Consider the following 12,750-nt stretch of genomic DNA (forward strand, 5'->3'; position numbering starts at 1 on the left):
AAAGATTTTGTGTGGATTCTCTGGCAATCCACAATGGGAGAGCCACAGTACAGATCTCTAGGGTTCTGGAATAATGTGTCATCTGTAGTAAAGTTCCACCATTTAAAAAGTGGCTATGGCCCCGCTGCTTGGTGGTTGAGCATCAACCTATGAACCAGGGGGTCACAATTCCCAGTCAGGGCACATGCCCTGGTTGTGGGCTCTGTCCACAGTGTGGGGCATGCAGGAGGCAGCTGATAGATGATTCTCATTGATGTTTCTATCTATCCCTTCTTCCCTGCCACCACTCACACCCGTTGATGACGCTGAGTGATGGGGACTGGCGCCAGGCACTAGCAGCGGGTGCAAGCAGTGGTGGCTACATGTGTGAGCAGGGCTGGCACCGGCTATGGGTGTGAGCCGTGGCTCTGGCACCGGCAGCAGGTGTGAGCAATGGAACCAGCACTGGCAGTGAGTGCGAGTGGTGGCTCCGGCACCAGCAGCAGGTTGGAGTGCCAGGTAGGATCATGGAGCAAAGAATTTTCAGTAACCACCAGAGGCTTGACCTGATGACAGAAACCCCTTGGTCTGGCACATCTCCCCTCCCCCAGCTCCACCATCCCGCAGTAGCCAAGGCCCGCCATGTTCCACACACGCCCCTTGGTGTTCATACGTCATAGTGATTGGTTATTCTGGTAGTTTTGCCATTTGGTCTATTTGCATATTAGCCTTTTATTATATAGGATTTTAAATTGTTCAGGTACACATCCCATTTTTTATGTCCAACTTCACACAGATTGAGAGGCGTCTTGGGTCTTTCCCCACCAACCTGGTGACCTTTACTAAGGAATCTGAGTACCTGACCCAGTCCTATGACCTGACCTGGCACAACATCTATCAATATATCATCCTGTCCTCCTCTCTCCCCCCAGAGGAGAAGGAGCACGTTTGGCTAGTAGCTCAGGACCATGCCGATGCCCTCCATAGACAGGACGCAGAGGCTGACCTGGTTGTCGCTGGTGTAGTCTCCAGAACTGACCCGAGATGGGACTCGGGGCACCAGCTCCATAGGTTACCTGTCTCATTGCCGGACTCAAAAAGGCTGCCCATAGGGCAGTCAACTGTGATAAACTTAATGAAATCACTCAGGGCACTTGACGAAACCCAGCTCTCCTCTCCCACCTTACAGAAATTTACCACCTTAGACCCCACCTCCCCAGAGAAAAGCCTTCTAAACACCCATTTTATATCCCAAGCAGCCCCCGACATATGCGGCAAACTTCGAAAACCAGACACAGGTCCACAAGCCCCCCTTAACCTCGCCTTTAAGGTCTTTAATAATAGAGATGAGGAGGCCCAATCCAAAAACAAAAGGGAGACCAGGCCAAGGCTGAGGTCCAGAAGGAGGCCTGTCAGCTCCTAGCCACCGCTCTCATGACCCCCAAATGAAGTGCCGGTTCTCTAACCAAGGGTAAGCCTCCTCCGGGCCCATGCTTCAAATGGGAGGGGGATGATATTGAAGGACACTGGGCCAAGTCCTGCCCAGACCTGAGACCCCCGCCTGGGCCCTGCCCAAGGTGCGGAAGGCAAGGCCACTGGAAATCAGTCTGGCCCCTCCAAGTTGGAGCTTGGCCAGTCCAGCAGGCCGCCCTCTGGATCCGGTTTGGAGCTCCCAGACCACCTGGGATTGGTTACCAAAGACTGAAGCTGCCCAGGCCCCGACAAGGGCCCACAGGCTTACATCACCAGGACAGAGTTTTGGGGAATTAATGTGCTGGCAGGTAAGTTGATCTCCTTTATAATTGACACTGGGGACACTTATTCTGCCCTCCCTGAATTCACTGGGACCCTTGCCCCTCCTCAATCTCTATTATGGGCGTTGACAGATTAGTCTCACAGCCATTAGCTTCCTCATCTCTACTCTGCATCTTACGAGGCACCCCCTTTACCCACTCTTCTCATTCTACATCTGTACCTGACCCCCATCCTAGGGAGGGATATTCTTTCTAAATTTTGCACCTCTATCACCCTAAGTTCCCTTGACCATTCTTTTCAACTTTGGCCTTCCTCATCCTGACACCCACCCGCAGCTCTAAAGCCTCCCTCTTCCTTTCAACCTCCAGGCCCCTAAAATCACGAGAACCCTCTGATTTTGTCTGCTCTCCCCTACCCTCCTTCCAAAGAACAACTTTCTTTACAACAAAATTGCAAATGCTGCCCTACCCAGGTTGGCTCAGTGGATAAAGCTTAGGCTGCAGACCAAAGAGTCCCGGGTCCAATTCCAGTCAAGGACACTACCTCAATTGCAGGCTCCTCCCTAGGCCTCGTTCCCTGGACCTTGTTCGGGGCTCATGCAGGAGGCAACCAGTTGATCTATTTCTCTCACATGAATGTTTCTCTCTGTCTTTCCCTTTCTCTTCCACTCTCCCTAAAAAAACGAATGGAAATATATCCTCAGGTGAGAATTAAAAAACAAACAAACACAAAACAAAGTAACTGCCAATGTTTACTTAATAGTCCTGCTATTACCAGAAGCAGAACTCATTATAACTCCTTAGCATGTTATCTCTAAGGGAAAATGTTGCAGTTTTAAACCCAGGCGGCTGGAGGCCTGGAAACTGTAGCCCTAGAACAGGCTGTTTCCCGCCTCTCTTCCACCTTTTTCTCCAACCTCCTATGCCTATACATAATTTCCAGTCTTTGGCAACTTAAAAACTTTGGATCATTGCTGGGTTAAATGATAAACATATAAATATTTCAAAAAAAAAAAAAAAATTCTAAGGCCCTAACCAGTTTGGCTCAGTGGATAGAGCATCAGCCTGCGGACTCAAGGGTCACAGGTTCAATTCCGGTCAGGGGCATGTACCTTGGTTGTGGGCACATCCCCAGTAGGGAGTGTGTAGGAGGCAGTTCATCGATGTTTCTAATTCTCTATCCCTCTCCCTCCCTCTCTGTAAAAAAATCAATAAAATATATTTTTTAAAAAAAATTCTAAGTTCACCTGATTTTAGCTTTTGTCACAGAAAACCTATAAAGTAGATTTGGAATTGTTAATGTAATGTCTTGTGCTTTGTTGGAGGTATATTCTTTGATATTGAGAGTGTTCATAAGTGTCAATCTAAGAAATGCTAGTTGTTTACTTTTTGGTTATCAATGGAAAATTAAGGTTTCTTTTTAAAAATATATATATTTTATTGATTTTTTACAGAGAGGAAGGGGAGAGAGATAGAGAGCTAGAAATGTCGATGAGGGAGAATCATTGACAGCTGCCTCCTGCACACCCCCCACCGGGGATGTGCCCACAACCATGTACATGCCCCTGACCGGAATCGAACCCGGGACCTGTCAGTCCGCAGGCAGATGCTCTATCCACTGAACCAAACCGGTCTTGGCGGAAAATTAAGGTTTCTAAGAGTTAAGAATTCTAATTAAATTGGAAAAATTGTGTGGTTTTAGTAATAGAAGGCATCAGGCATGGAGATACATTTTGAAGAAAAGTGTGGCTCAGTGGTTGAGTGTCAACCTGTGAACCAGGAGGTCATAGTTCAATTCCTGGTCAGGACATATACCCAGGTTGTGGGCTTGATCCCCAGTGTGAAGTGTACAAGAGGCAGCCGATCAATGATTCTATCTCATCATTTATGTTTTTATCTCTCTCTTCTACTCCTTTCCTCTCTGAAATCAATAAAAATATATTTTTTAAAAATAAAGAAAAAGGTTTCTGAAAGTTGTAAGAAAGTTTGTGGAAGTTGTAAGCCAGGGCAAGCAAAATAGGGAAACTGAGTTAAATAGAATTTTGCAGCTAGAAAATCTAGTTGCTGAGTAGTCTTCAGCCATCTATTCTATATCCTATTTTCCCTAACAAAGGAAACTTAAAAGGATTTGCACTATTCCTCCCCAGCCAGAGGGTAAACAGCTTAAGTCAATTTATTCAGTGAGACAGACAGCAGAAAGCCAATTATCCCATTTGCCGACCATACCGAAGGACAAATGAAGTTAAGAAAATTGACTTCATTTTGGAACAATTTGGTAAATTATACCTTCATAAGCAATATGGAAGCTTTTACATCTTTCTCCCTACTTTATCCCTCCAGAATTTGGCAATTCTTACTGAGTATGTCAGGTCTGAAAAAGATGTGCCTGGACTCTGGATACCATCAAAAGCATTCTCAAATGCAATTGTGGATGTTAAACTCTAGTTTAGTTCATTATCTTCAAAGTTTTCTTTTTCACCCATGAACTAAACTAAATTAAATTCTAAATTTTGTTGTTGTTGTTGTTAATCCTCACCTAAAGATATTTTTTTATTTTTAGAGAGTGAGAGAAACACATTGATTGGTTGCCTCCCACACACGTTCTGACTTGGGGCCAGGAATTGAGACTCCAACCCAGGTGAGGAGCATGTCCTAGACTGGAATTGAACCTGGGATCCTTCAGTCCATGGGCTGACTAGGACCTGATTTTTTTCCTAGTTTTCTTATATATTTGGCTGCAACCCTCCAAACTGATGTCTCTTTCCTTCCACCAGACCATTTGTCATAATTCTCATTGCCCCAATAATACTAAAATTTATAAAGTTTTTGTTTGTTTTTACCAAGTTAAAAGCCCTATTTGTATTCAGGAAATACCATCCCTAGACACTATCACAGCCTCCTTTTATGCTCAAGCCTCATCGACCCTCTGACAGAGAGCAAGGATTTTTGGCTTCCAGCAGCAAGCAGCTATAGAAGGGACCTGATGCATTTTTCTTTGAAGGAATTCAGTGCCAAAAATCCTTGAGGTGGAAAATGTTAAACAGATCCTCAGTTTACAGGAAAATAAGAGAGAGGCTGGAATGTTAGGCACATTCTCTACCTCTCCTCTGCACTGGCCCAGGGCTCTTGCCCTCCCTGCGGTGTTCCTATTCTTCCCACTATCTGTTTCACAGGAAGTGATTAACGGCTTTCAGTTTCCAGTAAACTGCCTCACCCACTTTTCAGTGGACTGCCTGCACTGGGCCTCCTGCCCACCAGTCATTCTGGCCTGCTGGTGCCATTTTGGTGCTAAGCCCATCTGATTTCTAGATGATCCAATGCCTTTATTAATCTTTACCAAAAAGAAAGAAAACTATGCTAAGTGAAAGAAGCCAGTCACAAAAAAGACCATATTCTATAGGATTCCATTCATAGAAAAGTCTAGAATAGGGAAATCTATAGAGACAAAATAGATTAATGGTTTCTTAGGACTAGAGAGGGTGGGAAGATTAGGGGGTGATAGCTAATGTGTACTGAGTATCTTTCAAAGGAGATAAAAATGGTTGAAAATTAACTGATGGTGGTGGTTGCACATATCTGTGAACGTACTAAAAGTTCTTCAGTTGTACACTTTCAATGAGTGAATTGTATGGTATGTGAATTTCATCTCAATAAAGCTATTTTTTAAACAAGTGCCATTGGTTATCAAGTATGAGTCTATACCTTGAAGGAGAAGCCTATGTAGGAAATAAATATTTAGGAACCATTATGTGGGTAGTAGTTTATACTGTGGGAATGGGTAAGATCAGTTTAGAAGAGCATGTACAATGAAGCTCATTAAATAAATGGAGAGAAAAATGTTATAGAACTATGGAATACCGTGTCACAGAAATCAGTGGGGTTAAATATTTAGAAGAGTCATCACAACCTTAAATGCAGGAAAGCCCAAAATAAGAAGGAGAAGATCCGGTGATAGTAGCAATGAATTTGGTGGTGGAAGCAATGGTGGCCACCACAACAGTGAGCACAGAAACCAGATCACAGAAGGGGAGGTTTGTATCTCCATAGCTCCACTGAAACCACTCTTGTCAAGGTCTCAACCTCCATGTTTCCAAATCCAGTGGTCAATTTTCAGTAATTTTCTTTTTAAAAATGTATGTATATGTATATGTATATATAATTGATTTCAGAGAGAGAAAGGGATAGGGGCGAGAGAAATAAAAATATCAATGATGAGAATCATTGATTGGCCACCTCCTACATGCCCCCACATTGAGGATCAACTGCAACCTGGGCATGTGCCCTAACCGGGAAGCGAGCTGTGACTTTCTGGGTTATAATCAACCACTGAGCTACACTGGCTGGGCAATTTTCAGTCATTTTCAGCTTTAAACTCATTAAAACATTTTTAAAAGTTTATTTAATAAGATCTCTTGCTCTCTTCCTATTTCCTGTTGCTCCTTTTAAATACATTTTGATAGATTTCCTTTTTCTCTGACCGCTACTAGTTGGAGTGCCTCAGGATTAGAGAGCTCAGTTTATAATTGTTTCTCTCTTTTTTTTTCTTCTTCATATTAACTAACCAAGCACTTCCCATGCTGTGGCTATCTATACCGTTTATACCTTAATGACTCCCCAGATAAAACCACCAATTGTCCTTCTCCTGGGAGCTTCAGATTTGTATTTTGATTGTTTACTCAGTAGTTCCTAATCTAATAGGCATCTCCAGCTTAATAGATCTAAACTAGAATTGGGTATTTTAAAAAAAAACCTGCTCCAGTCCCCTCACCCTCAGGAGTTCTATCCCAGAGAAAGTCATTGCTATTTATCCTGTTGCTCTGGTCTGAGGTATATATATATATATATATATATATATATATATATATATATATATATATATATATATATATATAATTTATTTATTTTTTATTTTTATTTTATTTTTTATCTTGCACCCCAAATTCAATCTATTAGCAAATCACCTCTGCCACCTTCAAAGTATATCCAGAATCCAAACACTTCCTACCACTTCAACTGCAACACTAGCCTTGTAGGCCTGCACTACCTTCCTAACTAGTCTTTTAGCTTCTATTTTGCCTTCCTGCAGGCAGTTCTTAAAGAATCAACCAAGTAAATTTCTTCATTGATAAATCAGATCATGTCACTCTTTTATTCAAAACCCTCCATGGTTTCCTAGCACTCTTTTTTAAAAAAATTTTTTTAAATTGATTTTAGAGAGGAAGGGAGAGGGAGAGAGAGTTAGAAACATCAATGATGAGAATCATTGATCAGCTGCCTTCTTCACGCCCCCCATTGGGGACCGAGTCCGCAACCCAGGCAATGTGCCCTTGACCGGAATTGAACTTGGGACCCTTCAGTCTGCAGGCTGATGCTCTACCCACTGAGCCAAACCCACTAGGGCTTTCCTGGCACTCTTAGGGTAAAATCCCAGAGTCCTCTCTTTAGTTCTATAAGTCCATAATTCATCTGATCTCCATCTTGTTTCTCTAAATGTCCTACATGCCCTTCTGCTTTCCTTACTGTTCTTTGAATACAGAGCACACTCAAGATTCAAGGTTTTTTAACCTTGCTGCTCCCTCTGCCTGGCTCTCCCCGCTGATCTCTATTCACATCTCAGCAGAGAGGCCTTCCCTGGACCCCCAGTGCAAAAGAGCACACCATTTCTTTTCCTTTACAGTACTCTCCATAAGTTAATATCGTCTTTCTGCCTGTCCCTTTCCTCTCTATACACTCCCAACTTCTGCACTAATAATAAGTTCCATGAATGCAGACATCTGGGTTTGTTTTTTTTTTTAATCTGCCATTGTCATTTTTTAAAAAATATTTTTTATTGATTTCTTACAGAGAGGAAGGGAGAGAGATAGTTAGAAACATGGATGTATGAGAGAAACATCGATCAGCTGCCTCCTGCACACTCCCTACTGGGGATGTGTCCGCAACCAAGGCATGTGCCCTTGACATGAATCGAACCTGGGACCTTTCAGTCTGACGCTCTATCCACTGAGCCAAATTGGTTTTGGCTGGGTTTGTTTTTTTCACTGCAGCAGCTGCAGCACCTAGAACAGGACCTTACATGTAGCAGGAATTCAATAGTTGTTGGATACAATAAATGAATGGAAGGTTGGAGCATTTGATAGTTACTTGGTGTTCTAGCACTCTTCTAGATGTTTGGGTTACAAAGATGACAAAGACCCTGCCTTCACAGAGTTTTATTCTAATATATATTTAGATTAAAAATATATAATTATAGGTTACATGCTACAGTTAAAAAAAATGTTATGAAAGTCCTGGCCGGTGTGACTCAAGGGCATGTACTTTGGTTTCGGGCACATCCCTGGTAGGGGGTGTGCAGGAGGCAGCTGGTCGATGTTTCTCTTTCATCCACGTTTCTGGCTCTCTGTCCCTCTCCCTTCCTCTCTGTAAAAAATCAATATATTTTTAAAAATCCTTTTTAGGACACAAGCTGATGATTGCCAAAGGGGTGGGAGGGGGGATGATGGAGGAAAAGCTTGGTTTTGGCCCAAAAATAAAATAAATGAAATGAAACCGGTGTTCTTATCTAGTATACTGTAATTGTTTATGTGGAAACCCAAAGGAATCTATAAATAAACTATTGGAATTAGAAAGTTTAGCAAGGTTGCTGGATATAAGAACAACATACCAAAGTCATTTGCATTTCTAATATCTGAAGGGGAAAAAAATCTTAGATAAACAGTAAAAAAGAAAAAGAAACAAGTGCAAAAGCCCTGCTTCCGCTGGAGTGACAACAAAGGCCAAGGCTAGCGTAGAGCTAGGCAGTGTGGGAGAAGTCAGAGAAACAGGTACCGGATCTTGTAAGCCTGTGTTGAAGACTGCTGTGACCACTGTGATTTTTGTGTCATGGGAAGCTTGGAAGTTTTGACCTGACTTACAGCTTAAAAGGACACTCTGGCTGCCTTAATGTTTAACTAGGACAATAATGGAAGTAGACAAACCTGCTAGGTGTCTATTGCAACAATCTAAGTGATGACTTATCGTGCAGGGTAGCGGTACAGGAGGCGAGGTCAGATTCTTGCACCCTGGCCTTTTGATCAAAAACCCTCCATCGGGGCAGCGGGGGAGTAACCCTGTCAGGGATCTTCTACACGCTTTCTGTTAGGAAGCAGAGTGGGCATTCCCGGGCCCATTCTTGGGAACCCTCAATGTCCCTCCCCACTTCATAGAAATAGCTGCAAGTCAAGGCTCTGAATCACTCCTTTAAAAGTAGATGCATGGCCGAAACTGGTTTGGCTCAGTGGATCCCAGGTTCGATTTGGTCAAGGGCATATACATTGGTTGCGGGCACATCTCCAGTGGCGGGTGTGTAGGAAGCAGCTCATCAATGATTCTCTCTCATTGATGCTTAGAGCTCTCTATTCCTCTCCCTTCCTCTCTGTGAAAAATCAATAAAATATATTGGGGGAAAAGTAGATGCATGGAGGCTCTCGGGGTGGGGGTGGGGGGTTGGGGAGGAGGTGTGTGTGTGTGTGTGAAGTGGGCCTCGAAGATATGGAAACCATTTATGGAAATGGCCTCAAAGGAAATAGGGTTTTTGGAGAAAATCTGGCTTGACAACTGCTTGTTCCCAGTATTCAGAAACAGGGCAGACATGGAGGTCGCCCGGAAGGTCGCCTGCTAGCCCATTAGGAATACATTTTATTTCCACCACAACTCAGGGACGCCGCTAACTCAGCTTTGCCTTGAGAATCACAAGGCACGTGTGACCCTCCAAGCACTAGAAAAATAAATAAATAAATAAATAAATAAACTTTGCCTCCTCGGCAATGCGCACGCGCCCCCGCCGTGTTTTCCGTTGGCCGTAAGCCCCGCCCCTCACGCGTCCTTCGCGGAGGTTGGGCCGCGGAGAGCTCGCGCGACCACCCTTCCCTGCGGCTCCTCCGCGGCCGTGCGTCGCAAACGGGGCCGGAAAGCGTGGCGGCGCAGGCGCAGGCGCAGAGAGCGGAGGCGGCGGTGGCGGCGGCCGCTGGCCAGTGTAAGATGGCGGCGGCGTTGGTGGCGGCAGTGGACGGGACGGCCGGGCCTGGGACCGTTGGAGCGGCTGCTAGGAGGATGACCCGAGGCGGGGAGCGGGCTGCCGAGCCCCGCCGGCCCCCGTGCTTGTAACTGCCCCAGCCGGACACCCTCCCCCACCCCCGACCTACCCGGTCCGTGCCTCGTTCCGGCTTGGCCTGCCACTCTCCCCCGGTCTGTTTCCCCCTCAGAACAGTGGGGCTCGTTTCCAAGCCCAGGGCTCCGGGCTTCTCCCTCTCTCGAGCCAAGTCTCCGCTGCAAGGACTGGCTGCCCTTTCCCCCCCGGCAGCCCCGGAATTGCCCTCAAGGGCCTGACCCACAGCTCTCCAGGGACGTCTTGCCTCGTTGGGTGACGACCCCGTTTGTGGGCTCCATCCCCCTCCCCCAACCCCTCAAGAGGCTGGGGGACGCGGCTTGCCCTCCCCAGTCCCCTCAAGGGCCCCGCGCGATACCCCCCTGAGCACCCCTCCCCCCTCCCCCCGCATCCCTAGTTCTCGGGCCCCGCACCCCGCACGGGAGGGCGGCCGAGGGCCGAGAACCCGAGGGGAGGTCGTTGCCGGCTGGCCCCGTCCCGTCCGGTCCCCTTTGTAACAGAATTCTCTCGGTTTGCCTCCCCTCGCCCCCAGACCTCCGGGGCGCCGTCGAGCGGTCCCCTTCGGTCCCTGTTAGCTGGAAGGCGCCCGGTGGCTTGAATTTCTGACTCATGATTGTCGCCGGAGCCTGTAAACAAACCGGCGCTGGAGCTATCACATTCTCCCCGGGACCCACCCCTCCCCCGCGCGGTGGTTTCTCCCGGGAGGGAGGCTCGGGTGGGGGTTCGTTAGGGTTGAAAAGATTCAGGTTTTCCTGTTAAGTGACTTTTTTTTTTTTTTTTTTTTTTTACATGTTGGTGGAGCTGGGAGGATAACTCGCCTGGTTCCTTTTATTTCCGTAACTATGTTTGTAAGGTTATTTACAGAGTAGTCGGAATTATTGTAGATACATTACTCTGTGCTTTGTTGTTTTTTTTAATAGTTCTGGAGAGATCTCAAACACGTTTTAATGTACTTATGTTTTTTTTTTTTACTATGTTTAGTAGCAGAGACGCCTTTGCCACTTAAACTTTGTTTCTCAGCCCTTCAGTGAACCCACAGGACCCGTTTTCTCAGGAGCCCGGCCTGCCCCTTCCTGCCGCGGGAGAGGCGGAAAGGTGAGGAGTTGAGCGTTTGGATTTCTGCCCTGACGGTCAAGGGCTGACCACTCAAGTCGTAAAATTCCCACCACCGTTTCCCCGAGCCGGGGTATTGTTTTTGACTGTGTGCCAGCTCTGGTTCAATTACTTTTACGAGTTTAACGGGCCGTGGGACATCTTGGTTCTCTCTCATAAACTCTTCCTGTGTTTATCTCCGAAACTCGGGTAAGCCTAGAAGTGACTGTGTCTGCCTCATTTGCATTGCGTTTTGCCTTCGTGTGGTTTGTGTTACTTACATTGTTACAACCTGTGGATTCGTTCGGGCCGTCATTTCTTGCTCCTTAGAGGAGAATATTTAGCCGCTTGTAAGGAAACTGAAGGCTACCTTTAGTTGGTGTCTGGGTTCAGTTCACCTCAGAATTCCAGCTCTTCTGGAGGTAGTAAACTTGTTTTTATAGCTGTTCAGCAGACAGACAGACAGACAGTCATCCTGTGCAGGCAGCAGCATGAGCCAGTGTGGCAGAGGGAGTCAGGACATACTTGTCAACGTAATTTTTGTAAGATTCTTGGGTTTCAAAAGCAGAGAATAGTGCTGTGGTTGGAGTTTATGGGATGTGACTGGAGCTGAATGTCTTTGGGAGGGAGGTCTGGCTGACTCTTAATATCTCTGATTTGCAGTAGGAAAGATCGAATGTGACACTGGTGAGCGTTATTTCACATTGGGTTCTAATTAGAAAATGCTCCTTATGAACTGGAGTAAGATTATTATTGGTGGTACATAGGTCTATCAGTAAGATATAAAGGGGAAAGTACAGCTTTAGAGCTGGACAGACGTGTGTTTAAACGCTGTACTAAGATTTAGACTTTGGGCGCGTTATTTAAGCTTCTCTCTTTGTTTTCACATCTCCAAAAGTGGTCTAAATACCACTTCCTTCTGTTTGTATGGCTAGTTCCCCCCCCCCCCCCCTATTTTCTGTACACATCGTTGATATGGCTTAGAATAAGTTAGACATTAGTTTACATCTCTTTGCATTTTGCTTTTGAACATTGTTTCCTGGTTATTTTTTCAATTCATTCTTAATTGGTCAGCTTAAATGTTACTTTGTATGTGCCCACCAAGGATTGTCTATTGAACATGATTCAGGTTAGTTCAAGACCAGAGGACAGGGGAGTATTAGATATAGATATATGTATATCTCTAAATGCATTCTTAAACTAAATATAAGTTTGTGGGGTTTTTTTTTGTTCATTGCTTCATTCCTCCTGGTGTCTGTATTAGTATACCCGACCAGAGTTGACACAAGTGTTGTACAGGCTTACCTCCAGATATTGGTGGTTCAGTTCCAGGCCACTGCAGCAGTGTATTGCAGTAAAGTGAATTGCACTCTCTTTGCCAGTGAAGGGTCTTGCATTCACTTTGTAAAAAACACTGCATCTGTGAAGCACCGTAAAGGGAAGCACCATAAAAGGAGGTAGGCCTGTAATTCCTTCCTCTCCTGCTTCAGTGTTCACCACCTCTGCTCTGTCTGCCTCTTAGGCCTTTTCCTTTTGCCATGGAGGGAGTATGTCGTTGTTTTTCCTAGTTGTTGGGCTCTGCAGTGATCCTCATCAATACATTACCAAAAAACTAGACCATGGAAAGGCCTCCTTTTTGTGTGAAGTGAATCTGGACTAGGGAGTCAGGGATACAGAGTTTTTTATTTCACCTCCCCAGTTGGACCATCTTAATAATAGGAGAGCACAGATGATACGTTTCTAACCTTCTCTTGTTGGCTTTTCTTCCATGCCTTTTTGGAG

The 12,750-nt window shown here is 45.4% G+C and overlaps 1 protein-coding gene across 6 annotated transcripts in view; it reads left to right on the top strand.

Moving 5' to 3' along the window:
• The first annotated feature begins 9,600 nt into the window (after nt 1-9,600).
• DCAF8 (DDB1 and CUL4 associated factor 8) overlaps nt 9,601-12,750 on the top strand; it is a 45,662-nt gene continuing 42,512 nt past the window's right edge. The window contains exons 1-2 of one of the 6 annotated variants that reach the window (XM_084865878.1): nt 9,601-9,744; nt 10,897-10,971. The gene's annotated coding sequence lies outside the window, so the exon portion shown is untranslated. Of the gene's footprint in view, nt 9,957-10,857; nt 10,972-12,750 lie in introns of all 6 variants that reach the window. The other 5 variants (XM_084865876.1, XM_084865877.1, XM_084865873.1 and 2 more) reach the window with 5 other exon arrangements.

This window comes from Pipistrellus hanaki (genome assembly GCF_964339955.1).
Source record: "Pipistrellus hanaki genome assembly, chromosome: 18".
In the NCBI taxonomy this organism is placed as follows: Eukaryota; Metazoa; Chordata; class Mammalia; order Chiroptera; family Vespertilionidae; genus Pipistrellus; species Pipistrellus hanaki.